The sequence below is a fragment of the Scyliorhinus canicula genome, unplaced genomic scaffold (genome assembly GCF_902713615.1).
Source record: "Scyliorhinus canicula unplaced genomic scaffold, sScyCan1.1, whole genome shotgun sequence".
NCBI classification, from domain to species: Eukaryota; Metazoa; Chordata; class Chondrichthyes; order Carcharhiniformes; family Scyliorhinidae; genus Scyliorhinus; species Scyliorhinus canicula.
Window position 1 is genome coordinate 339,695 of NW_024056027.1, and position 27,708 is coordinate 367,402.

Consider the following 27,708-nt stretch of genomic DNA (forward strand, 5'->3'; position numbering starts at 1 on the left):
AGAAGAAATTCCTCCTTATCTCTACTTTAAAGGATTGTCTCGTTGGTCTGAGATTGTGCCCTTTGGTTCTAGTTTTTCCTACAAGTGGAAACATCCTCTCCACATCCACTCTATCAAGTGCTCAGCTAAACGATTCTTAAATGTTGTGGGTGTTCCTGCCTCGAGCACCCTTTCAGGTAGTGAGTTCCAGATTCCCACCAGCCTGTGGGTTAAAAAAACATTCCCTCAAATCCCCTAACCTAAATCTACATCCCCTGGATATTGATGTCTCTACTATGGGGACAAGCACTTCCCTATCTATGTCCCTCATAAATATTGTACACCTCGATTATGCCCCACTCAGCTTTCTCTCCTCTGGGGAAAACAACCCCAATTTAGTCAGACTCTCTTCATAACTGAAACATTCCAGTTCAGGCAACATACTAGTGAATCTCTGTACCCTTTCTGGTACAATCACATCTTCCTATAGTGTGGCAACCAGAACTGCACACAATATTCCAGCTGTGACCGAACAAGTGTTTCAAACAGATCGATCAGAACCTCCCTGCTCTTATATTATATGCTTTGGCAACTCGGGAATCACCTGGGGAAGGAGCAGTGCTCCGAAAGCTAGTGATTCGAAACAAACCTGTTGGACTTTAACCTGGTGTTGTAAGACTTTTTACTGTGCCCTCCCCAGTCCAACGTCTGCATCTCCTCATCTCGGCTAATAAAGACAAGTGTCCCATCTGCCTTCTGAACCAGCTGATGTCCCTGTGCTGCTCCCTCTGACCCTCCACTACCCAGCGTCCAGCCCTTCATTGTTACGTCACAAAGATGCGTGCGCTCTGCTCCCCGCTGGAAAAAGATGGCGGCCGTTAATCTGGGCCTGTTCCCGGGGAAAGCACCAACGCTACAAACGCGGGAGCTGCAGGTTGTTATTGGGGGTTTGCGGCCTGCACCGGGTGTTAATGAACTGTCTTCTCACCCACACAATCGCAGGACCCCCCTCCCGCCGCTGCTACCGCCTCTTACCGGTTGCCGAGCGACAAACAGGCGTCTCGCCTTCACTATCATTCAGCCTGCGCATGCTCGGAACACTGGAGGAATCGCGCATGCGTTCAGATCTCCAGCTGATGGAGGGCATTCCCACCGCGGGGAAGGCTGGGTAAAATCCCCGCCATTAGAGCTCCCTGTTTGTTTATATTCGCTGCTCCTGAGGCTGCGCTAATGATCGTCTCAGCTTCCTGCAGCCGCGCATGCTCCGGAAAGAAGGCGGAGCTTTCGTGGAATCACCCATTCATAGAGAGAAACATCGTGTGTCATTGAAAATTAAATGTTATAAGTCATGGCCTCATTTTGTTTCATCCTCCAAGACCCTGAACTTTATCTGACAGTGTAATGTTAGCGAGTGTTGATCGATTGTCCTGGAAGCCAACAGGAAGAGAACTCAGAGGTCAGAGGATTAAGGGAGCAGCGAGTTCTGTAACAAATTACGGGGCAAGAACCTTGTTCCCAATTTATCTTTCGCCGTTTTATTTTCCATCTGGACCAAATCAGTTGTCCACCAATCTCCTGATTTGACAGCCTGTTTCTGACATTTTCTGTTCTTCTTCCTGGCTCTGAGCACAGTTGTAAAACAGTCTTCAGTTCCATGTCGAAGAGCTGGGAAAGAGAGAGGAGCCGGGAAACATTTATTTTCAGTTACCGCACATTGTTAGTGAAGAGAGATGAGAAAGACCAAAGTGCACGTTCGTCTCTCTGTGTGACCGTGAAGAACTGTCCAGGCTGAAGCTCTGTTATTGCTGTGTGATCCTCCCCAGATTATCCTTTCTGAGCTCCAGATAGTTGATGCTGAACCATCAGGTAGGAAAGACACGAGGTTCAAAACCCTTATGGGGATTATCAACAGAAGCAAAGGCGAACTGTCAGAATGAAAATGATTCAGTCCTAGATGGGATTACAAAGAAAAACACGATGTGGAGATGCCGGCGTTGGACTGGGGTGAGCACAGTAAGAAGTCTTACAACACCAGGTTAAAGTCCAACAGGTTTGTTTCAAACACGAGCTTTCGGACCACGGCTCCTTCTTCAGGTGAAGAAGGAGCCGTGCTCCGAAAGCTCGTGTTTGAAACAAACCTGTTGGACTTTAACCTGGTGTTGTAAGACTTCTTACTGTAATTACCCAGTATTCCTTTTGTATGTGCAAGTTCACAGGAGCCAACCGCGCAGGCGCAATGCTGGGCTGTATGTGGAGCATGCGCAGTGTCACTTTGCATCGGGGCCCTGTGCGTGCGGGAGACGCTTTTCTGAACGGGTGAGAGTCGGTGGGCCTTAGTCACTTACTTAACAATGCAGGACCCAGGACATCGATGCTACTAAGTGGTAAGTAGATAAAATCTTCGGTGAAGGTATAGGTTATACCGGGGGATAACTTGAACATATAGTTTGACCTGAATAGCACCACTGAAGCCTGCATCGGAGTCAGGGAGTGAGAATCTCTGTTCACCATTTAGAATGTCGGCCCTTTTTGGTATTGGGGGAATTCTAAGAATAATGGTGTGTTTTCAAAAACAACCTTTGGAAAAAACCTCCGCCTATCCATCCTGTCTATCCCTCTCATAATTTTGTAGGCCTCCATCAGGTCCCTCCTCAGCCTCCATCTTTCCAGTGAAAACAAACCTAGTTTATTCAACCTCTCCTCGAGATCAGGCAACATTCTGGTGAACCTGCTTTGCACTCTCTCCAAAGATTCCACGTTCTTCTGATAATATGGTGACCAGAACTGCACGCAATCCAAATGTGGGCTAACCAAGTTTTTATATAGCTGCAACATGATTTCCCAACTTCTATACTCAATGCCCCAGCTGATGAAGGCAAGCATGCCGCATTATCAGCAGCAATGACAGCAGAATCGAATTCTTGCAGTCACTTGTGCATTGGCGGGTCAGTTAGTGAGTTGACAAACTGAATCTCTTCTCACACAGAGCAGGTGAACAGACTCTCACCAGTATGAATGTGTTTGGGTTCAGTCCTAGTCACTGATTGCCCTCTAGTACATTAACAAGTGGTTATTTTGAGCTTGTGATCCTACAGAATGAGCTGCCAGCATTTCAACTTTGGGGCAGGGGGTCGAGACGGGAATCTGCATTCCTCGTCTGATTCTCACGTCCGGAACGATCTGCCCGGACTGCACGCGGAACAATACTTTTCACCGCACCTCGGTACCGGCGTCAATAAATCCAAATCGATCCGTCAAAGGGCCGGCACGGGCACAAGGGGCCGACTGGCCTCCCGTCGCCGCCGTGACGCTCCGGCTCACCCAGCAGCAGGTTGACCCACTTTGAGGCCTAACGTGAATATTAAAGCAGCACAGTAAATCAGGCGGGGCGGGAAACCCGTCCTCAGCGGGAAACCCGCCTGACTGGGTTAAAATCGCGCCCCATTCCCCCCCCCCCCCCCCCCCTTTGGCCGTGTATCCAGAATCATCCCCACCCCTTTTCCCTTTCCCTCTCTGTTTCCTCGAGTGTCGAATTTCCATCAAAAGTGTCTGTTTGTGCGGAGGGGCTGTTCGACTGAGCGGGGCATCGCCGGCATGGAGGGCGCATGCGCAAGTACCGGCACCCGCCCGGGTCCGGTGGGAGAGGCGCATCCTCGGCGCGCGCTTGCCGGCACCACCGGGACCGGCGCATGCTCGGTGCGCGCGTTCGTGTGGCGGGTTGGTGGGGGACGCTCGCGTCCCTTTTAAAAGTCAACGGCTGGGCCCGGTGGCGTCGCAAGAAGGGGGCGGGTCCGGGCGATGTCACAATCGGCGGAGTCCCCTCCCTCAGTCCCGCGCCCTGGGACGCATGCGCGGACATGGCAGTGCCCCGAGGAAGGCGGCGCTGGTCGGTGAGGGGGAGGCGCTCCGTCGTCGCCGTTCAGAGATCAAAAAGGTAGAAAGGTTGTGGGGCCCCGCCCACTCGTGAATTCCCTCCTCTTGTCACTGACTCGCAAAGCTCTTTGATTCCCCGTCACGGGACCATCTCTCCCATTTAAAGGGGAGGTTCCTCTGGCCCCCGCCGCCTTAAAGGGGAGGTTCGCCAACTGTCGGCCGTTTTGTTTTCCTTTTGGCCACAGCATTTATTCTTCCCCCCCCCCCCCCCCCCAAACACACCTACACAGTGAGGATATATATAAATATACACCAGGCAGGTCTGATTATAGAATTTACAGTGCAGGAGACCATTCGGCCCATCGAGTCTGCACCGGCTCTTGGAAAGAGCTCCCTACATAAGAACTAGGAGCAGAAGTAGACCGTCCGGCCCTTCGAGCTCCGCCATTCTATAAGATCACGGCTGATCTTTTCCTGGTCTCAGAACCACTTACCCGCATTCTCGCCATATCCCGTAATTCCTTTATTTTTCAAAAAAAAATCTACCCTATCTTTAAATATATTCAATGAAGTAGCAGCTACTGCTCCTTTCGGTAGGGAATTCCATACTTTAACCACCCTCTGAGTGAAGAAGTTCCTCCTTGATTCAGTCCTAAATCTGCTCCCCCTGATCTTGAGGCTATGCCGGCTTGTCCTACTTTCACCTACCAGTGGAAACATCCTTTCTACTTCTATCTTATCCAGTCCCTTCAAAATTTTATATGTTTCTATTAGATCCCCCCTCAGCCTTCTGAATTCCAGTGAATATAATCCCAACCTACTCAACGTCTCCTCATACGATAACCCCCTCAACTCCGGAATCAGCCTAGTGAACCTCCTCTGCACCCCCTCTAGTGCTAGCACATCCTTTCTCAAGTGTGGAGACCAAAACTGCACACAGTACTCCAGCTGTGGCCTCACCAAAGTTCGATACAACTCCAACATGGCCTCCCTGCTTTTGTAATCGATGTCTCGATTGATAAAGGCGAGTGTCCCATGTGCCTTTTTCACCAGCCTATTAACCTGCCCTCCTGCCTTCAGATATCTTTGGACAAACACGCCCGAGGTCACTTTGCTCCTCGGACGTTCCCAGTATCAGGCCATTCGTTGAACACTTCCCGGTCACATTACTCCTTCCAAAGTGCATCGCCTCGCACTTTTCAGGGTTAAATTCCATTATCTGCCCAGTTGACCATCCCGTCTCCATCCTCCTGCCACCCAAGACCCTCAACCTCACTGTTAACCATGCGGCCAATCTTTGTGCCATCTGCAAACTTACTGATCCTACCCCCCCCCCCCCAACATAGTCACCTATGCCGTTTATATAAATGACACAACAATAGGGGCCCCAGCACAGATCCCTGCGATTTGCGTGATGCCAGAGGAATGCTTTTTAATGGAGACAAGATCCCCACCAACATCAGGGACAATGCCGCCTCTGTGCGCCGGAATTGAGGGCCTGCTGGAACTGGGTGGGGGCGGTGAGGCGGGAGGGGATTGTTGCGGAGGATTTCAGCTGGGGTTACGGCGATCGTGACAGCCCAGACACAGCCCATCCGCTGTGCCGGCGTCTTCTACCCCACATGGGCCTCCTTTCACACCGCCCCCCCCACCCCGCCCACTCACACCGCCCCCCCCCCACTCACACCGCCCCCCCCCCCCCCCCCCCCCCCCCCCCGCCCAATCAGCATATCCTTCTTCCCCGGTGGGTGCATCGAATCACGGAATCCCGCAGCGCAGCCATTGGGCCCATCAGTCTGCACCCACCCTCTGAAAGAGCGCCTCCGTCTCGGCCCACTCCCCCCGCCCTATTCCCGTAACCCAACCTAATCTTTTGGACACTTAAGGGGGCAATTTATCACGGCCGATCCACCTAACATCAGGGGCTGGTTTAGCACAGTGGGCTAAACAGCTGGCTTGCAATACAGAACAAGGCCAGCGGCGCGGGTTCAATTCCCTTACCGGACTCCCCGAACGGGCGCCGGAATGTGGCGACGAGGGGCTTTTCACAGTAACTTCATTTGAAGCCGGCTTGTGACGATAAGCGATTATTATTATTAATCTGCACATCGTCGGACGGTGGGTGGAAACTGGAGCACCCGGGGGAAACCCACGCAGATACAGGGGGAGAACGTGCAGACTCCGCCACAGACAGTGACCTGCAACGGTAATGGAACCCGGGTCCCTGGCGCCGTGAGGCAGCGGTGCTGTCCCCTGTGCCACTCATCCAGCTGCCCTTTCTGTGGCCACAAAATCGCCTGACCTCCCCCTACCCACCCCCACCCCTACTCACTGCAGAGGTTCCAGTGAGACCCTGCCACCTGCACCCCTGTTCAAAGGCCCCGGGGCCCTTGCCCCAGTAAACATTGGCCAGTTTCTCGCCCAGCCTCCATTTTGAAGTCATCGGAAGGGTAGGCTTTGGCTGGAGGAAGCCTGGATAGTAACAGACTTAGATCTCGGACGAGACATGGGGAAGGGGGGGGGAGGGTGGGACACATGATGGATTAGCGAGGGTTGGGTGGAGATACCATCAGCAGCCACATAAAGTTGATTCGAGGGTGAACTGGCTGCGGGGAGGGAGGGCTCAGGAGCCGCGGGGGCCGTGTTTCCCGCCCGAATTGGGGGTGGGGAGAGATGAGAGACCCTGCCAACGGCGTATCCTGGCCATTACTTCAAAAGCAGCCGGGTCCCTCGCCGGCCCCTTCCCTCATTTAGGGAGCAGAACTGCCCCTTAAAAAAATCGAGAAACAAACAAAAGGAAGTTGGGTAAACGCTTAAAGAAGAAGAGGAAAAAAAAAAAATCGGGCGTTCCGAGGAAAGAGTGGGCGGCGTGGGGCCACGCGGATCACCCGCCGAAAGAACTGGCACAGATTTGATGGGCCGAGTGGCCTACCTGTGCTGTACCGTTCTACGATTTTGGTTTTATTTGTCGCTAGCAAGGTCTGTGTTCACTGTGCACCCGTAATCACCGACTTGAGTGGCTTGCTGGGCCATTTGGGAGCGAATCTGGAGGGACATGTGGCCCAGACGGGTGTAAGGACGGCAAGATATCTGCTTCCCCCCCCAAAGGGGACGTCGGTGAACCAGGTGGGTTTAGAAAACATTCTGGAACATAGAACATACAGTGCAGAAGGAGGCCATTCGGCCCATTGAGTCTGTGCCAACCCACTTAAAGCCCTCACTTCCACCCTATCCCCGTAACCCAATAACCCCATCTAACCTTTTGGACACTGAGGGCAATTTAGCACGGCCAATCCACCTAACCTGCACATCTTTGGACTGTGGGAGGAAACTGGAGCACCCGGAGGATAACCACGCAGACACTGGGAGAACGTGCAGACTCCGCACAGACAGTAACCCAGCGGGGAACCCAACCTGGGACCCTGGAGCTATGAAGCAACAGTGCTAACCCACTGTGCTACCGTGCCACCCTTTATTCAACGACAGTCGGCGACGGCTCCTTGGTCTTTTCATTCCAGATTGAACTCGAAGAATGTGCCTGGAGTGGGGTGCGGGACATCAAGCAGGGGGGGTTCCCGTCCGCCATCCAGCAACACCACCACCAACCTCACCCCCTCCCCTCGTCGTGTCGTCGAACACCCGTGTCGCCGCTTGATCTTCTCCGGGGAGGACGCAGTTGCCTTCGGGGAGGTCACCGATCTGCGCATGCGCGAGACGCTCCTTGCTTGTAAGTTAGGCGGAGTCAGGGGGGGCAGGGGGTAGAGACGGGAATCTGTATTCCTCGTCTGATTCTCACGTCCGGAACGATCTGCCCGGACTGCACGTGGAACGATACTTTTCACCGCACCTCGGTACCGCCGACAATAAATCCAAATCGATCCGACAAAGGGCCGGCACGGGCGCGAGGGGCCAACTGGCCTCCCGTCGCCGCCGTGACGCTCCGGCTCACGCAGCAGCAGATTGACCCACTTTGAGGCCTAACGTCAATATTATAGCAGCACAGTAAATCAGGCGGGGCGGGAAACCCGTCCTCAGCGGGAAACCCGCCTGACTGGGTTAAAATCGCGCCCCATTCTCCCCCCCCACCCCCCCTTTAGCCGTGTATCCAGAATCATCCCCACCCCTTTTCCTCTCTGTTTCCTCGAGTGTCGAATTCCTTCAAAAAGTGTCTGTTTGTGCAGATGGGCTGTTCGACTGAGCGGGGCATCGCCGGCATGGGGGCAGCATGCGCGAGTGCCGGCACCCGCCCGGGTCCGGTGGGGTAGGCGCATGCTCGGTGCGCGCTGGCCGGGACCGGCGTATGCTCGGTGCGCGCTGGCCGGCACCACCGGGTTCGGCGCATGCTCGGTGCGCGTGTTCGTGTGGGCGGTTGGTGGGGGACGCTCGCGTCCTTTTTAAAAGTCAACGGCTGGGCCCGGTGGCGTCGCAAGAAGGGGTCGGGTCCGGGCGATGTCACAATAGGCGGAGGCCCCGCCCTCAGCCGCGCCCCCTCGGACGCATGCGCGGACATGGCAGTGGACCGAGGAAGGCGGCGCTGGACGGCGAGGGGGAGGCGCTCCGTCGCCGCCGTTCAGAGATCAAAAAGGTAGAAAGGTTGTGGGGCCCCGCCCACTCGTGAATTCCCTCCTCTTGTCACTGACTCGCAAAGCTCTTTGATTCCCCGTCACGGCACCATCTCTCCCATTTAAAGGGGATGTTCCTCTGGCCCCCCGCCGCCTTAAAGGGGAGGTTCGCCAACTGTCGGCCGTTTTGTTTTCCTTTTGGCCACAGCATTTATTCTCCCCCCCCCCCCCCCCCCAAACACACCTACACAGTGAGGATATATATAAATATACACCAGGCAGGTCTGATTATAGAATTTACAGTGCAGGAGGCCATTCGGCCCATCGAGTCTGCACCGGCTCTTGGAAAGAGCTCCCTACATAAGAACTAGGAGCAGAAGTAGACCGTCCGGCCCTTCGAGCTCCGCCATTCTATAAGATCACGGCTGATCTTTTCCTGGTCTCAGAACCACTTACCCGCATTCTCGCCATATCCCGTAATTCCTTTATTTTTCAAAAAAACATCTACCGTATCTTTAAATATATTCAATGAAGTAGCGGCTACTACTCCTTTCGGTAGGGAATTCCATACTTTAACCACCCTCTGAGTGAAGAAGTTCCTCCTTGATTCAGTCCTAAATCTGCTCCCCCTAATCTTGAGGCTATGCCCTCTTGTCCTACTTTCACCGACCAGTGGAAACATCCTTTCTACTTCTATCTTATCCATTCCCTTCACAATTTTATATGTTTCTATTAGATCCCCCCTCAACCTTCTGAATTCCAGTGAATATAATCCCAACCTACTCAACCTCTCCTCATACGATAACCCCCTCAACTCCGGAATCAGCCTAGTGAACCTCCTCTGCACCCCCTCTAGTGCTAGCACATCCTTTCTCAAGTGTGGAGACCAAAACTGCACACAGTACTCCAGGTGTGGCCTCACCAGCACCTTGTATAACTGCAACATTACCTCTCTACTTTTAAACTCAATCTCCTTCGCAATGAAGGACAAAATTCCATTTGCTTTCCTAACTACTTGTTGCACCTGCAGACCAACCTTCTCTGACTCATGCACAAGTACACCCAGGTCCCTCTCCATAGCAGCTGCAACTTTTTACCATTTAAGTAATAATCCGTTCTATTGTTACTCCTACCAAAATGCATGACTTCACACTTATTGACATTATACTCCATCTGCCAGACCTTTGCCCACTCACTCAATGTGTCAATATTCCTCTGTAAGGTTTTACAGTGCTCAGTACACTTTGCTCTGCCACACACCTTCGTGTCATCTGCAAACGTGGATACCTTACACGTAGTTCCCAACTCCAAATCGTCTATACAAATTGTAAATAATTGTGGTCCCAACACCGATCCCTGAGGCACACCACTCGTCACTGATTGCCAGCCAGAATAGCACTAATTTATTCCCACTCTAGGTTTCCTGTTAGACAGCCAATCCTCTATCCATGCTAGTACTCTACCCTTAACACCATGCATCCTTAACTTATGCAGCAGCCTCTTGTGCGGTACCTTGTCAAAGGCCTTTTGGAAATCTAGCTTCACCACATCCACTGGGTCCCCTTTGTCTACCTTGCTCGAAATGTCTTCATAGAATTCCAAGAGATTTGTCAAGCATGACCTGCCCTTCATGAATCCATGCTGCGTCCGTCCAATGGGACAATTTCTATCGAGGTGCCCTCCTATCTCTTGATAATAGACTCAAGCATCTAGCCCAGGACAGAGGTTAGCTAACCGGTCTATAATTCCCCATCTTTTGTCTACTTCCCTTTTTAAACAGTGGCATCACATTTGCTATTTTCCAATCCTCTGGGACTGCCCCAGTGTTCAGCGAATTTTGGAAAATTACTGCCAGTGCATCTGCTATTACTCCAGCCATCTCTTTCAGTACCCTGGGATGCATTCCATCAGGGCCAGGAGACTTATCTATCCTGAGCTCCATTAGCTTGCCCAACACTTGCTCTTTCGTGATAGTAATGGTTTCCAGGTCCTCACCTACCTTCTTCTCTCGGTCAATTGCTGGCATGTCATTAGTGTCCTCCAGTGTGAAGACCGATACAAAATATTTGTTCAATGCCTCCGCCATTTCATCATATCCCATAACTAAATGACCACTCTCATCCTCTAATGGACCAATGTTTACTTTAGCCACTCGTTTTAGTTTTATTTAATTATAAAAACTTTTGCTATCTATCCTTATATTCTGTGCCAGTTTTTTTTCGTGTTCTATCTTACTTTTCTTTATGGCTTTTTTCGTGGATTTCTGCTGACCTTTAAAGTTTTCCCAATCTTCTAGTTTCCCGCTGATCTTGGCCACTTTGTAAGCCTTCTCTTTCAATTTGACAGCCTCATGTATCTCCTTAGACACTCATGGTAGATTACCTCTTCTTACAATTCTTCCTTCTCAGTGGAATATACTTTTGTTGAGCACTATGAAAGATTTCTTTGAAAGTACTCCACTGCTCCTCAACTGTCCGACCATAAAATATTTGTTTCCAGTCTACTTTAGCGAGGTCCTTCCTCATTCTATCGTAGTCCCCTCTGTTCAAGCATCGGACCCTGGTATTGGATTCTATCATCACACTCTCCACCCTATCTCTACCCCTCATCATTTTATAAACTTTGATGAAATCTCCCCTCGGGCCTCTTCTCTTCCAAAGAAAACATTCCCCGCAGCCTCTCCAGCCTTTCCCCACGGCTGAAACTCTCCTAGTCCGGGCACCTTCTTGGTAAATTCCACCATGAAAACTCTCCTCCTGGTTTTCAAATCCGTTGATGGCCTCGCCCCCCCCCCCCCCGTATTTGTAATCCCCCCCCCCCCTGAGGTCTCTGCGCTCCTCCAATTCTCACCTCTCGTGCCATTGGTGATCTTCCCACCGCTTAAGCTGATCAAGCAGGCTTTCCTCGACAAGCCCAGAAAGGTAGGCAAAACGCAGACGTGCGGAAACGGTGGCGTCGTGGTAATGTCGCGCGATTAGTAATCATAGAATTTACAGTGCAGGAGGAGGCCATTCGGCCCATCGAGTCGGCACCGACTCTTGGAAAGAGCACCCCACTTAAGCCCTCACTTCCACCCTATCCCCGTAACCCAGTAACCCCTCCTAACCTTTTTGGGCACTAAGGGGCAATTTATCATGGCCAATCCACCCAACCTGCACATCTTTGGACTGTGGGAGGAAACCGGAGCGCCCGGAGGAAACCCACGCACACACGGTGAAGAACATGCAGAGTCCACACAGACAGTAACCCAAGCCGGGAATCAAACCTGGGACCCTGGAGCTGTGAAGCAACTGCGCTAACCACTGTGCTACCATGCTGCCCCCATGTAGGAAATGCGGCAGCCATTTTGTGCACAGCCAGCTCCCACAGACAGCATTGTGGCACCTTGTTTTTTTTAATGATGTCGATTGAGGTTGAGGCAGTTGTGTAGTGGGAATGTCACTGGGCTAGCAATCCGGCGAGGCCCCTGGGTAAATGTTCCGGGCGGGGGGGGGGGGGGGGGAACACGGGTTCAAATCCAACCCCGGCAGCTGGAATTATAAAGCTGAGCCTCCATTCTCGAATAAGGGGTCTCCCATTTCAGACAGCGATGAGGAGGAATTTTGTCCGGCATCTCTGGAATTCTCGCCCCTGAGGGCGGTGGAGGCTGCGGGGTCGTTGAATATTTTCCAGGCTGATGCAGACAGGGTTTCGATCAACAGGGTCGATCAACATTCCGGCGCCTCAACGAGGATGTACTCCCTCACTGGCTGTAAAGCGTCTTGGGTCCGTCCTGAGGATGTGTGCGGCCGGCCCAGCCCGGACCTCCGTACGAAACATTGAATTGTGAGCGATCTGTAACCGAGTCACAGAACGGGTGAGAGGACAGAAGGAGGCCGTTTGTCCTGTCGTGTGTGCGTACGTGTTCCGACTGAGCCTCCGTGTCACTCTCCCTGGCCTTCTCCCCAAAGCCCTGACCATTCTCCCTTTCCTCAAAATAAAGAACAATACTGTACAGGAACAGGCCCTTCGGCCCTCCAAGCCTGTACTGTCCATGGTAGCTGCCTGAACTAAAGCCGTCAAGAATAGGTTGATTCGATCTTAGTTTCAGCCCAGTTCGGCACAACATTGTGGGCCGAAGGGCCTGCACTGTGCTGTACAGTTCTATGTCTGCACTAACTGAATCCGTAGCCTTCCGTTCCCACCCTATTCATATATTTGCCTCGAAAACTAACTGCCCGTTTGAAACAGTATGGAGGTCTAGTATATTTGGATATGAAGCTTTGTGGAATGGCCCTGAAGAACACTGGTATTATATTTCTCAGCCTGCACAAACTAGACTGGCTCTGCGTTAACATATGCCGTTTATCAGCAAGTATTTGAACTCCCAGAAAGTCTGAAATTTAATGAATATTTGCTTACATTAGGACGGTATGTTATATACATATATAGACGCAGTAATTTCCAGAGTTTAGTTCTGTCCTCCGTATGTTCTCCCGCGTATACCGAACTAAACCCTGATGGTTCCCACTGCCAAGCAGCTGGGAGTAGAGTCAGACACACAGCCAGCACTCGCGTCCAATCAACACTCCACTTTCCAAGGATGAAGATTTTTTATTTTTAATGCAGGGGATGTGAGCTTTCGATTCCACGTTTTTTTATTTGTGGCGAGGTTCGAACCGAGGGCCCTCGGAACATCACCCTGGGCCTCTTCGTTACTCATCCTTCGGTTAAGTAAGACGTCCCCGAGGTGCTTGACAGGAGTTTTATCGAACACACAGAGCCACATGAGGAGATATCGAGACAGAGACCACAGCCTCGATCAGGATGGTGGCAGGCTGACGTTATTCATGAAGGCCCCAAGGGCAGCACGGTGGCGCAGTGGGTTAGCCTCTGCAGCCTCACGGCGCCGAGGTCCCAGGTTCGATCCCGGCCCTGGGTCACTGTCCGTGTGGAGTTTGCACATTCTCCCCGTGTCTGCGTGGGTTTCGCCCCCACAACCCAAAGATGTGCGGGTTAGGTGGATTGGCCATGCTAAATTGCCCGTAGTGTCTTAATAAAGTAAGGTTAAGGGGGGGGGGGTTATTGGGTTACGGGTATAGGGTGGATACGTGGGTTTGAGTAGGGTGATCATGGCTCGGCACAACATCGAGGGCCGAAGGGCCTGTTCTGTGCTGTACTGTACTATGTTCTATGTGCAGAGTAGGTGGATTGGCCATGCTCAAGTGCCCCTTAATTGGTAAAAAAAAATGAATTGGGTACTCTAAATTTAAAAAAAAAATTCATGAAGGCCCCAGTCTGAATCTTGCCCTTCGCCTGAGGTGTGGTGATCTTCAGGTTAGCACTGCTGCCTCACGGCGCCAGTGATCCCGGTTCGATTCCGGCCTAGGGTGACTGTGTGGAGTTTGCACGTTCTCCCCCCCTCCCCCCGCGTCTGCGTGGGTTCCTCCAGGTGCTCCGGTTTCCTCCCACAGTCCAAAGGTTATTAGGGGCTGGTTTAGCACAGGGCTAAAGAGCTGGCTTTTAAAGCAGACCAAGGCAGGCCAGCATCACGGTTCAATTCCCGTACCAGCCTCCCCGAACAGGCGCCAGAATGTGGCAACTAGGGGCTTTTCACAGTAACTTCATTTGAAGCCGACTTGTGACAATAAACGATTTTCATTTCATTTTTCTTTTTTTTTAATTATTCAATTATATTTTTCCAATTAAGGGGCAATTTAGTGTGACCAATTCACCTATCCTGCACATCTTTGGGTTGTGGGGGTGAGACCCACGCAGACACGGGAAGAATGTATAAACTTCACACGGACAGTGACCCAGGGCCGGGGTTCGAACCCAGGTCCTCAGCGCCGTAGGCAACAATGCTAACCACTGTGCCGACGTGCTGCCCTGCCCACAGTCCAAAGATGTGCAGGTTAGGTGGATTGGCCGTGCTGAATTGTCCCTTACTGTCCAAAGATGTGCAGGTTGGGTGGGGTTACAGGGATAGTGCTGGGGAGTGGACCTACGTAAGACGCTCTTTCAGAGGGTCGGTACAGACTCGATAGGCCGAATGGCCTCCAACAAAGAGGTTGGTTTTAATGAAGATCTGAGAGGAGGGGAGATAGAGGTTTACAGAGGGAAATCCAGAGCATGGGGCCCCAGGCCGCCCGTCCGCCCCCAGACAAGGTGAAGCGATGGGAATCGGGGACGGCCAAGGCCCCAGAATTGGGCAGGTGTCTGATCCGGTGCCCATGTCGACGCCAGGCGACCTGTCCGCCTCGAATCTCAGTCATGCTTTATCTCACAGAGGTTACACCCCCCCTGCCCCCCGGACACACCCCAGAGAGCAAAGGGCTGGATGAGGGACGCGGAGGTTGCGATTGTGAACCGGAATCTTCCACATTTGTAAATTGGAGCTGATTGCCTTTCAGGAAACTTGAAGAATTTCACAAGAGCTTCATGGACAACAAGGACCAGGTCATAACAAAGATCTACAATGAGACCAAGGAGCGAGCAAGGTAACTGACTCCCTATTGACCCCGCGTTATTTTGAACACCCATAGGATCCCTACAGTGCAGAAGGAGGCCATTCGGCCCATCGCGTTTGCACCGACCCTTTGAAAGAGCTCCCTAACTCGGCCCACTCCTGCCTAACCCGCACATTGTGGACGCTAAGGGGCAATTTTAGGGCGGCCAATCCACCTAAGCTGCACAAAGTTGGACTGTGGAAGGAAACCGGAGCCCCGGATGAAACCCACGCAGACACGGGGAGAATGTGCAGACTCCCACACAGACAGGAACTCCCCCCCCGGCGCACGGAGACCGGGTTTTCCTGCAGTCCTGGACGCTGCGACTCTCCCAGCGCTGGACACTGGATCCCCCAGTGCTGGACACTGCGACTCCCCAGCGCTGGACACTGCGACTCCCCCAGCGCTGGACACTGCGACTCCCCCAGCGCTGGACACTGCGACTCCCCCAGCGCTGGAAACTGCGACTCCCCCAGCGCTGGACACTGCGACTCCCCCAGCGTTGGACACTGAGATTCCCCAGCGCTGAAAACTGAGATTCCCCCAGCATTGGACACTGCGATTCCCCCAGCGCTGGACACTGCGATTCCTCCACTGCTGGACACTGCGATTCCCCCAGTGCTGCACACTGCGAATCCCCCAGTGCTGGACACTGCGACTCCCCAGTGCTGGACACTGCGACTCCCCCAGCGCTGGACACTGCGACTCCCCAGCGCTGGACACTGCGATTCCCCAGTGCTGGACACTGCGACTCCCCCAGTGCTGAACACTGCGACTCCCCCAGTGCTGGACACTGCGACTCCCCCAGTGCTGAACACTACGACTCCCCCAGTGCCGAAACTACGACTCCCCCAGTGCCGGACTGCGACTCCCCAGTGCCGAACACTACGACTCCCCCAGTGCCGAACACTACGACTACCCCAGTGGGACGCTGCGGCTCCCCCAGTGCTGGACACTGCGACTACCCCAGTGCTGGACACTGCGACTCCCCCAGTGCGGACACTGCGACTCCCCAGTGCTGGACACTGCGACTCCCCCAGTGCTGGACACTGCGACTCCCCCAGTGGGGACACTGCGATTCCCCCAGTGCTGAACACTGTGACTACCCCAGCTCTGGAAACTGCGACTCCCCCAGCTCTGGACACTGCGTCTCCCTCAGCGCTGGATACTGCGACTCCCCCAGCGCGGGACACTGAGATTCCCCCAGCGCTGAAAACTGAGATTCCCCCAGCATTGGACACTGCGATTACCCCAGCGCTGGACAGTGCTGGACACTGCGATTCCCCCAGTGCTGAACACTGCGACTCCCCCAGTGCTGAAACTACGACTCCCCAGTGCCGGACACTGCGACTCCCCCAGTGCTGAACACTGCGACTCCCCCAGTGCCGGACACTGCGACTCCCCAGTGCCGGACACTGCGACTCCCCCAGTGCTGAACACTACGACTCCCCCAGCGCTGAAAACTGAGATTCCCCCAGCGCTGGACACTGCGATTCCCCCAGTGCTGAAAACTGAGATTCCCCCAGCGCTGGACGCTGCGACTCTCCCAGCGCTGGACACTGTGACTCCCCCAGCGCTGGACCCTGCGACTCTCCCGTGCTGGACACTGTGACTCCCCCAGCGCTGGACACTGCCACTCACCCAGTGCTGGACACTCCGACTCCACCAGTGCTGGACACTGCGACTCCCCCAGCGCTGGACACTACGACTCCCCCAGCGCTGGACACTACGACTCCCCAGAGCTGGACACTGCGACTCCCCCAGCGCTGGACACTTAGATTCCCCCAGCGCTGGAAAACTGAGATTCCCCAGAGCGTTGGACACTGCGATTCCCCCAGCGCTGGACACTGCGATTCCCCCAGCGCTGGACACTGCGATTCCCCCAGCGCTGGACACTGCGATTCCTCCAGCGCTGGACCACTGCAATTCCTCCAGCGCTGGACACTGCGATTCCCCCAGTGCTGGACACTTCGAGTCCCCCAGTGCTGGACACTTCGAGTCCCCCAGTGCTGGACACTTCGAGTCCCCCAGTGCTGGACACTTCGAGTCCCCCAGTGCTGGACACTGCGACTCCCCCAGTGCCGGACACTGCGACTCTCCCAGTGCCGAAGACTGCGACTCCCCAGTGCTGAAGACTGCGACTTCCCCCAGTGCTGAAGACGGCGACTCCCCCAGTGCTGAATGACTGCGACTCCCCCAGTGCTGAACACTACGACTCCCCCAGTGCGGGACACTGCGACACCCAGTGCTGGACACTGCGACTCCCCCAGCGCTGGACACTGCGACTACCCCAGTGCTGAACACTGTGACTCCCACAGCTCTGGAAACTGAGATTCCCCCAGCGCTGGACACTGAGATTCCCCCAGCGCTGGACACTGAGATACCCCCAGCGCTGGACACTGCGATTCCCCTAGTGCTGGACACTGCGACTCTCCCAGTGCTGGACACTGTGACTCCCCCAGCGCTGGACACTGCCACTCACACAGTGCTGGACACTGCGACTCACCCAGCGCTGGACACTGCCACTCACCCAGTGCTGGGCACTGCGACTCCTCCAGTGCTGGTCACTGCGACTCCCCCAGTGCTGGACACTGCGACTCCCCCAGCGCTGGACACTGCGACTCCCCCAGCGCTGGACACTGAGATTCCCCCAGCGCTGAAAACTCAGATTCCCCCAGCATTGGACACTGCGATTCCCCCAGTGCTGAATGACTGCGACTCCCCCAGTGCTGGACACTGCGACACACCCAGTGCTGGATACTGCGACATCCCCAGCATTGGACACTGTGACTCCCCCAGCGCTGGACACTGCGACTCCCCCAGCGCTGGACACTGCGACTCCCCAGTGCTGGGCACTGCGACTCCCCCAGTGCTGGACACTGCGACTCCCCAGTGCTGGACACTGCGAGTTACTCAGTGCTGGACACTGCAACTTACCCAGTGCTGGACACTGCGACTCCCCCAATGCTGGACACTGCGACTCACCCAATGCTGGACACTGCGACTCTCCCAGTGCTGGACACTGCAACTCCCCCAGTGCTGAAGACTGCGACTCCCCCAGTGCTGGACACTGCGACTCCCCCAGTGCCGAACACTACGACTCCCCCAGTGCCGGACACTGTGACTCCCCCAGTGCTGGACACTGCGGACAACACCCAGTGCTGGATACTGAGATTCCCCCAGCGCTAAAAACTGAGATTCCCCCAGCGCTGAAAACTGAGATTGCCCCAGTGCTGGACACTGCGACTCCCCCATCATTGGACACTGCGACTCCCCCAGCGCTGAAAACTGAGATTCCCCCAGCGCTGGACACTGCGACTCCCCCAGTGCTGGACACTGCGACTCCCCCAGCGCTGGACACTGCGACTCCCCCAGTGCTGGACACTGCGACTCCCCCAGTGCCGGACACTGTGACTCCCTCAGCGCTGGACACTGCGACTCCCCCAGCGCTGGACACTGCGACTCCCCCAGGCCGGACACTGTGACTCCCTCAGCGCTGGACACTGCGACTCCCCCAGCATTGGACACTGCGATTCCCCCAGCGCTGGACACTGCGATTCCCCCAGCGCTGGACACTGCGATTCCCCCAGCGCTGGACACTGCGATTCCTCCAGCGCTGGACACTGCGATTCCCCCAGTGCTGCACACTGCGATTCCCCCAGTGCTGGATACTGCGATTCCCCCAGTGCTGCACACTGCGACTCACCAGTGCTGGACACTGCGAGTCCCCCAGTGCTGGACACTGCGAGTCCCCAGTGCTGGACACTGCGAGTCCCCCAGTGCTGGACACTTGCGACTCCCCCAGTGCTGGACACTGCGACTCCCCCAGTGCTGAAGACTGCGACTTCCCCCAGTGCTGGACACTGTGACTCCCCCAGTGCTGGACACTGTGACCTCCCCCAGTGCTGGACACTGCGACTCCCAGTGCTGGACACTGCGACTTACCCAGTGCTGGACACTGCGACTCCCCCAATGCTGGACACTGCGACTCCCCCAGTGCTGGACACTGCGACTCCCCCCAGTGCTGAAGACTGCGACTCCCCCAGTGCTGAAGACTGTGACTCCCCCAGTGCTAGACACTGCGACTCCCCCAGTGCCGAACACTACAACTCCCCAGTGCCGGACACTGCGACTACCCCAGTGCTGAACACTGTGACTCCCACAGCTCTGGAAACTGCGACACACCCAGTGCTGGACATTGCGACTCCCCCAGTGCTGAAACCTGAGATACCCCCAGCATTGGACACTGAACTGCGATCCCAGCGCTGAAAACTGAGATTCCCCAGCGCTGGACACTGCGATTCCCCCAGTGCTGGACACTGCGACTCTCCCAGTGCTGGACACTGTGACTCCTCCAGCGCTGGACACTGCCACTCACCCAGTGCTGGACAATGCGACTCCCCCAGTGCTGGACACTGCGACTCTCCCAGTGCTGGACACTGTGACTCCCCAGTGCTGGACACTGCGACTCCCCAGTGCTGGACACTGCGACTCCCCCAGTGCTGAAGACTGCGACTCCCCCAGTGCTGAATGACTGCGACTCCCCCAGTGCTGAACACTACGACCTCCCCCAGTGCTGGACACTGCGACTCCCCCAGCGCTGGACACTGCGACGACACCAGTGCTGAACACTGTGACTCCCACAGCTCTGGAAACTGAGATTCCCCCAGTGCTGGACTCTGAGATTCCCCCAGCACTGAAAACTGAGATTCCCCCAGCACTGAAAACTGAGATTCCCCCAGCGCTGGACACTGCGATTCCCCCAGTGCTGGACACTGCGACTCTCCCAGCGCTGGACACTGCGACTCCCCCAGTGCTGGACACTGAGATTCCCCCAGCGCTGGACACTGCCACTCACCCAGTGCTGGACACTGCGACTCACCCAGCGCTGGACACTGCCACTCACCCAGTGCTGGACACTGCGACTCCCCCAGCGCTGGACACTGCGACTCCCCAGTGCTGGACACTGCGACTCCCCCAGTGCTGGACACTGCGACTCCCCCAGCGCTGGACACTGCGACCCCCCAGTGCTGGACACTGCGACTCCCCCAGTGCTGGACACTGCGACTCCCCCAGTGCTGGACACTGCGACTCCCCAGCGCTGGACACTGCGACTCCCCCAGCGCTGGACACTGAGATTCCCCCAGCGCTGAAAACTGAGATTCCCCCAGCATTGGACACTGCGATTCCCCCAGTGCTGAATGACTGCGACCCCCAGTGCTGAATGACTGCGACTCCCCCAGTGCTGGACACTGCGACTCCCCCAGTGCTGGACACTGCGACTCCCCCAGTGCTGGACACTGCGACTCCCCCAGTGCTGGACACTGCGACTCCCCCAGTGCTGGACACTGCGACTCCCCAGTGCTGGACACTGCGACTCCCCAGTGCTGGACACTGTGACTCCCCCAGTGCTGGACACTGTGACTTACCCAGTGCTGGACACTGCGACTCCCCCAGTGCTGGACACTGCGACTCCCCCAGTGCTGGACACTGCGACTCCACCAGCGCTGGACACTGCCACTCCCCCAGTGCTTGACACTGCGACTCCCCCAGTGCTGGACACTGCAACTTACCCAGTGCTGGACACTGCAACTTACCCAGTGCTGGACACTGCAACTTACCCAGTGCTGGACACTGCAACTTACCCAGTGCTGGACACTGCGAATTACCCAGTGCTGGACACTGCAACTTACCCAGTGCTGGACACTGCAACTTACCCAGTGCTGGACACTGCAACTTACCCAGTGCTGGACACTGCAACTTACCCAGTGCTGGCACTGCAACTTACCCAGTGCTGGACACTGCAACTTACCCAGTGCTGGACACTGCAACTTACCCAGTGCTGGACACTGCAACTTACCCAGTGCTGGACACTGCAACTTACCCAGTGCTGGACACTGCAACTTACCCAGTGCTGGACACTGCAACTTACCCAGTGCTGGACACTGCAACTTACCCAGTGCTGGACACTGCAACTTACCCAGTGCTGGACACTGCAACTTACCCAGTGCTGGACACTGCAACTTACCCAGTGCTGGACACTGCAACTTACCCAGTGCTGGACACTGCGACTTACCCAGTGCTGGACACTGCGACTTACCCAGTGCTGGACACTGGCACTTACCCAGTGCTGGACACTGCGACTACCCAGTGGCTGGACACTGCAACTACCCCTAGTGCTGGACACTGCAACTACCCCTAGTGCTGGACACTGCAACTCCCCTAGTGCTGGACACTGCGACTCCCCAGTGCTGGACACTGCGACTCCCCCAGTGCTGGACACTGCGACTCCCCCAGTGCTAGACACTGCGACTCCCCCAGTGCTGGACACTGCGACTCCCCAAGTGCTGGACACTGCGACTCCCCAGTGCCGGACACTGCGACTCCCCCAGTGCCGGACACTGCGACTCCCCCAGTGCTGGACACTGCGACTCCCCCAGTGCTGGACACTGCGTCTCCCCCAGTGCTGGACACTGCGACTCCCCCAGTGCTGGACACTGCGACTCCCCCAGTGCTGGACACTGCGACTCCCCCAGCGCTGGACACTGCGACTCCCCCAGTGCTGGACACTGCGACTCCCCCAGTGCTGGACACTGCGACTCCCCCAGTGCTGGACACTGCGACTCCCCCAGTGCTGGACACTGCGACTCCCCCAGTGCTGGACACTGCGACTCCCCCAGTGCCGGACACTGCGACTCCCCCAGTGCTGGACAACGCATCTGCCCCCCAGTGCCGGACACTGCGACTCCCCCAATGCCGGACACTGCGACTCCCCCAGTGCCGGACACTGCGACTCTCCCAGTGCCGACACTGCGCCTCCCCCAGTGCCGGACACTGCGACTCCCCAGTGCCGGACACTGCGACTCCCCCAGTGCCGGACACTGCGACTCCCCCAGTGCCGGACACTGCGACTCCCCCAGTGCTGGACACTGCGACTCCCCCAGTGCCGAACACTGCGACTCCCCCAGTGCCGAACACTGCGACTCCCCCAGTGCCGAACACTGCGACTCTCCCAGTGCCGAACACTGCGATTCCCCCAGTGCCGGACACTGCGACTCTCCCAGTGCCGAACACTGCGACTCCCCAGTGCCGGACACTGCGACTCTCTCAGCGCCGGACACTGCGGCTCCCCCAGTGCCGGACACTGGGGGAGTCGCAGTGTCCAGCGCTGGGGGAGTCGCAGTGTCCAGCACTGGGAGAGTCGCAGTGTCCAGCACTGGGGGAGTCGCAGTGTCCCAGCACTGAGGAGTCGCAGTATCCAGCACTGGAGGAGTCGCAGTGTCCGCACTGGGGAGTCGCAGTGTCCGGCACTGGGGGAGTCGCAGTGTCCGGCACTGGGAGAGTCGCAGTGTCCGGCACTGGGGGAGTCGCAGTGTCCGGCACTGGGGGAGTCGCAGTGTCCGGCACTGGGGGAGTCGCAGTGTCCGGCACTGGGGGAGTCGCAGTGTCCAGCACTGGGAGAGTCGCAGTGTCCGGCACTGGGGTAGTCGCAGTGTCCGGCACTGGAGTAGTCGCAGTGTCCAGCACTGGGGGAGTCGCAGTGTCCAGCACTGGGGGAGTCGCAGTGTCCAGCACGGGGAGAGTCGCAGTGTCCAGCACCGGGGGAGTCGCAGTGTCCAGGCACCGGGGAGAGTCGCAGTGTCCAGGCACCGGGGGAGTCGCAGTGTCCGGCACGGGGGGGTCGCAGTGTCCGGCACTGGGGGAGTCGCAGTGTCCAGCACTGGGGGAGTCGCAGTGTCCAGCACTGGGGGAGTCGCAGTGTCCAGCACTGGGGAGTCCAGTGTCCAGCACTGGGGGTAAGTCGCAGTGGTCCGGCACTGGGGGGAGTCGCAGTGTCCGGCACTGGGGGAGTCGCAGTGTCCAGCACTGGGGGAGTCACAGTGTCCAGCACTGGGGGAGTCGCAGTGTCCAGCACTGGGGGAGTCGCAGTGTCCAGCACTGGGGGAGTCACAGTGTCCAGCACTGGGGGAGCCGCAGTGTCCAGCACTGGGGGAGTCGCAGTGTCCCGCACTGGGGGTGTCGCAGTGTCCCGCACTGGGGTAGGCGCAGTGTCCAGCACTGGAATAGCCGCAGTGTCCAGCACTGTGTATTGTGTGTATTTCTGCGTGTGTGTATTTCTGTGTGTGTGTGTATTTCTGCGTGTGTGTATTTCTGTGTGTGTGTATTTCTGTGTGTGTGTATTTCTGTGTGTGTGTGTATTTCTGTGTGTGTGTATTTCTGTGTGTATGTGTATTTCTGTGTGCGTATTTCTGTGTGTGCGCGTATTTCTGTGTGTATATTTCTGTGTGTGTGTATTTCTGTAGTGTTGTGTGTGTATTTCTGTGTGTGTGTGTGTGAATCTGTCCTGGGAGTGTTTGATGGGGTCAGTGTAGAAGGAGCTTCACTCTGTATCTAACCCCACTCAGTACCTGTCCTGGGAGTGCTTGATGGGGACAGTGTAGAGGGAGCTTTACTCTGTATCTAACCCCGCGCTGTACCTGTCCTAGGAGTGTTTGATGGGGACAGTCTAGAGGGAGCTTTACTCTGTATCTAACCCCGTGCTGTACCTATCCTGGGAAGTGTTTGATGGGACAGTGTAGAAGGAGCTTTACTCTATATCTAACCCCGTGCTGTACCTGTCCTGGGAGTGTTTGATGAGGACATTGCAGAAGGAGCTTTACTCTGTATCTAACCCCGTGCTGTACCTGTCCTGGGAGTGTTTGATGAGGACAGTGTAGAAGGAGCTTTACTCTATATCTAACCCCGTGCTGTATCTATCCTGGGAGTGTTTGATGAGGACAGTGTAGAAGGAGCTTTACTCTGTATCTAACCCCGTGCTGTACCTGTCCTGGGAATGTTTGATGGGGACAGTGTAGAGCAGGGGTGGGCAAACTTTTCCGTGCAAGGGCCACATTCAGAAATTCACAATTTTAAAGGGCCACATAGTATATTAAGTAAAATAATTAATATTTAAAATAGCCAGAATAAAAGGTTTTTTCAGGGGGAAAAAGCAATTAATTTTATTAATTAATATTTTAAAGTAGTAACTTTATACGAAACACATTTATTTGAAAAACAAAGTAACTCCGTTTAAAGAAAAAAAAGCAATTAATTTTATGAATTCATATTTAAAGTAGATACTTCACATGAAACACATGTTGTGCCGAGCAATGATCACCCTACTCAAGTCAACGTATCCACCCTATACCAGTAACCCAACAGCCCCACCCCCCCCATTTTTTTTAATGAGTTGATCTTGGTGGGCCGCATAAAGACCTTTGGCGGGCCGTAGTTTGCCCACCCCTGGTGTAGAGGGAGCTTTACTCTGTATCTAACCCCATGTTGTACCTGTCCTGGGAGTGTTTGATGGGGACAGTGTAGAGGGAGCTTTACTCTGTATCTAACCCCATGCTGTACCTGTCCTGGGAGTGTTTGATGGGGACAGTGTAGAGGGAGCTTTACTCTGTATCTAACCCCACAAACACATAGACATACACACAGATACATATACACACACATATACACATACACACACACATTCAAACACATTGACACACATGCACAAACACACAGACATACACATAAATATACACGCACATTCACACATACACACACATATACACAGATAGATATACACACACACATATATACACATATAAACAGATAGATATACACACATATAAACACACACACATATACACACACGCATACACACATCTACACCCACACACATACATATATTCACACGTGTACACCTACACACACACATACACATATATACACACATATACCCAGACACACAAAACTGCCTTCACAATCTCTCTTTTTCCACAGGGCAAATGGCTTGAAGAAACAGCAGGAAATCCTTCGGCAGAAGCACGCCGAGTTTGTGGAGAAAATACAAACTCAAGAAAGGAGGAGGGGGCGAGGATTGACTGACAAAAAAAGACGGGGAGGGCGGCCGTGGACCGGCCGCTCGTGTTCCCACCGCCTGTCTGAGCGAGCGCAGTGACATCCTCTGTGGTTAAACTGGCTCCTGCAAAGATGGGAGAACAAAGTCCTAAACCTTTGTTGTGTCCCGAGGAGGAGGGGGGGGGGTGGGGGGGGGGGGGGGGGGGATTTATCGTCCAACGCTCGGTGGGGTCCCCCCTCCCCTCCATTGTGGGCGCTCTTTCAATATATTTTAGTCGCTGTCGCAGTTTAAGACGACTGCTGTCTTCCTCGGTCACGTCCGCATTGGGTGTCACAGGTGGGGCCCGGATGAGGGGTTATGGGGGGCACTCGAATGGCTACCTGAACAGCTTGCCAGCCTCATTTTGGTTGGCCCCGCTTCTTATTCCGGACATGGCCGAAAACTGCATTTAAACAGCGGAGGGATTTATGCCCTGGGCGTGACAGGTCCATGGTGATCCAACACAACGGTCCTTCCAATCAGCCGAGGCCCCTCTCATCGGAGTGACTCCCGATTGACCACCGGTTCAGTGGCTGATTGGCGCTAGTCGGCAGGGCGAATTCGGCCGCCCCATTCGCGCAGGGGCTCTGCGGAATCGCACACCCGGATTCAGCCGCCGTTTGGTTTCAGCAGCGTTGGGTCTGCAGATTGTTACTTGGCCCATGAAAATAAATTTCACTGGGGACAGAAATCCTCTCCTCGCCTTTCTACCCCTGCCCACTCTGCAGCCGGCACGTCCCGTGAAACTTCATGGATTTGGGGGTGGGCGATCGGAGACCGTGGAATACCGCCCACCACCTCAGGGTGGCCCCTGGATCGGACGTCAGACACGTCTCTGTCACGTCAGCAAAGGTAAACATTGAAATGCGCCGCGCAGACAGCCCACGTGGAGGCCATTCAGCCCGTCTTCACCATGCCAGAGTTCATACCAATTAAGAAAGCCACTCGGCCCCTCGAGCCAGCTACGCCATTCAGTAAGATCATGGCTCAGCTGATTGGACCTCCACTTCACATTCCCGCCTCACCTCCCGATAGTTCACCCCCTTCCCTTATCAAGAATCTATCAAGCCAGCCTTCCGGTGTGCACCATGGAGTGAGTGTCACACAGAGGCAGCTCCTGCCCAAGGTTACAGAAAAGAGCTCTTTTTAAGCAACACGAGTTGGAATTTCGATGAAAAGGCGTAGGTGAATGTTGGAGGAGTACTTTCCCCCAGGAATGGTATGTTTCTTGGTTATCAGACCCTCAGAAACAGTGAAGATTTGGCTGAAGCAGCAGCAGACAAAAGCCTCTGCAAGCATGCAGGCGGGGGACGGGCCAGCTTAAAGGCCTCAAGCTGACTTGACGGCCTTTATGAAAACCGAATTCTAGCAGCAGAGGGAAGAACTGTGAAAAGATCTCACCAAGGCCATTGAAGAAGCTGGGACGGACTTCCGGGGCTCTTTTAAGGGGCCGTAGTGGTGCTGTTTGGACTTTTCCCCGTGTGGGAACACTCCTCAGATTCTCCACCGGTGGATGGCCTGGACTAGGAGTGGAGCAGTCAGAAAATCGGCTTTGGAGCAGAGAAAGGTGCGAGGCAGAAGAAGCAACATGGCGGCGGGCAGGGAAGCAGCAGCGTGGCAGCAGTGAGTGCGGGAGCAGCAGGAGCTGCTTAAGCGCCCTTTTAAGGAGCTGAAGGCAGAGATTCTGGAGCCGTTTAAGGCTTCCCTGGACAAGGTCATGGCGACCCAGACGGCTCAGGGTGCGGAGATCCGAGAGCTTCGACAAAAGGCCTCGGAGAGCGAGGATGAACTTCTGGGCCTGGCAGTGAAGGTGGGGTCGCACGAGGCGCTCCATGAGAAGTGGTCAGCGAGCTGGAGGAGATGGAGAACCGGGCCCGTCGGAAGAACCTGCGGATTCTGGGCCTCCCAGAGGGGCTGGAAGGTTCGGATCTGGGGGCCTATGTGGCCATAATGCTAACACGCTAATGGGTGCGAGGTCGTTCCAGGGACCCTTCGAGCTGGAGGATGCCCATCGGGCGCTGCTGAGGAAACCCAGGCCAAATGAGCCGCCTCGGGCGGTGCTGGTCCGTTTTCACCGCTTCGTCGACCGCGAGTATGTGCTGAGATGGGCGAAGAAGGAGAGGAGTAGCAAGTGGAAGAATACGGTGATCTGGATCTACCAGGACTGGAGTGCGGAGGTGGCGAAGAGAAGGCTGGTTTTTAACTGGGCGAAGGCAGTGCTCCACAAGAAAGGGGTCAAGTTTGGCCTGTTGCAGCCGGCACGCCTGTGGGTCATTATAAAGACCGCCAGCTCTACTTTGACTCCCCGGAGAGGCCTGGTCTTTTGTCCAGGCAGAGAAGCTGGACTTGAACTGGGGGCTGGGGAACGGTGTACACAGCCCGGAGGTTTTGCCCTCCTTGGTATCCTTTTGTTTTATCGGTTCTGTTGGATGATGTTGGTTTTTTGCCGTTCTGCTTTTTTTTTGCCTTTTGGACTGTTATCTGTTTAGTTGGGCGTTTGTTTTCTTTGGATTTTATTTTCCTTCAACCGGTTGGGAGGTTGGGTGGGGTCCGCGGTCCTGTTTGGGTCATATCCCGCCTTTTCCCACGTTTTGGGTCAGGGGGGTGGGGGGGGGGGGGGTTGGGAGGGAAGCGCGGGCTTTGTTCCCCGCGCTCGAGGAATAGTGGGCGGGACCGTCACTGGGGGGGGGGGGGTGGTTGTGTTGCAATGGGGGGGGTCTTTGGGGTGGCGGGAGCAGCCGGGGTCAGCAGGAAGTCGGCTGGCTTACGGAAATACAATAGAAGGAGTTACGCAGGTAGGGGGGCCCTAGCTTGGAGGGGGGGGGGTGGTGGGAAGTTTGGGGGGGGAAAAGGGGGGGTACCGGGTCCTGCTGAA

General features: G+C 55.3%; 1 long non-coding RNA gene across 2 annotated transcripts in view; it reads left to right on the plus strand.

Annotated features, from left to right (window-relative positions):
* Positions 1–24,779, plus strand: part of LOC119961683 — a 67,229-nt gene extending 42,450 nt beyond the window's left edge. Inside the window, exons 1-3 of one of the 2 annotated variants that reach the window (XR_005459717.1) lie at positions 8,210–8,437; positions 14,807–14,893; positions 24,716–24,779. This is a non-coding gene — a long non-coding RNA (uncharacterized LOC119961683). Of the gene's footprint in view, positions 1–8,209; positions 8,438–14,806; positions 14,894–24,715 lie in introns of those variants that run through there. The other variant, XR_005459715.1, reaches the window with a different exon arrangement.
* Positions 24,780–27,708: the final 2,929 nt, after the last annotated feature.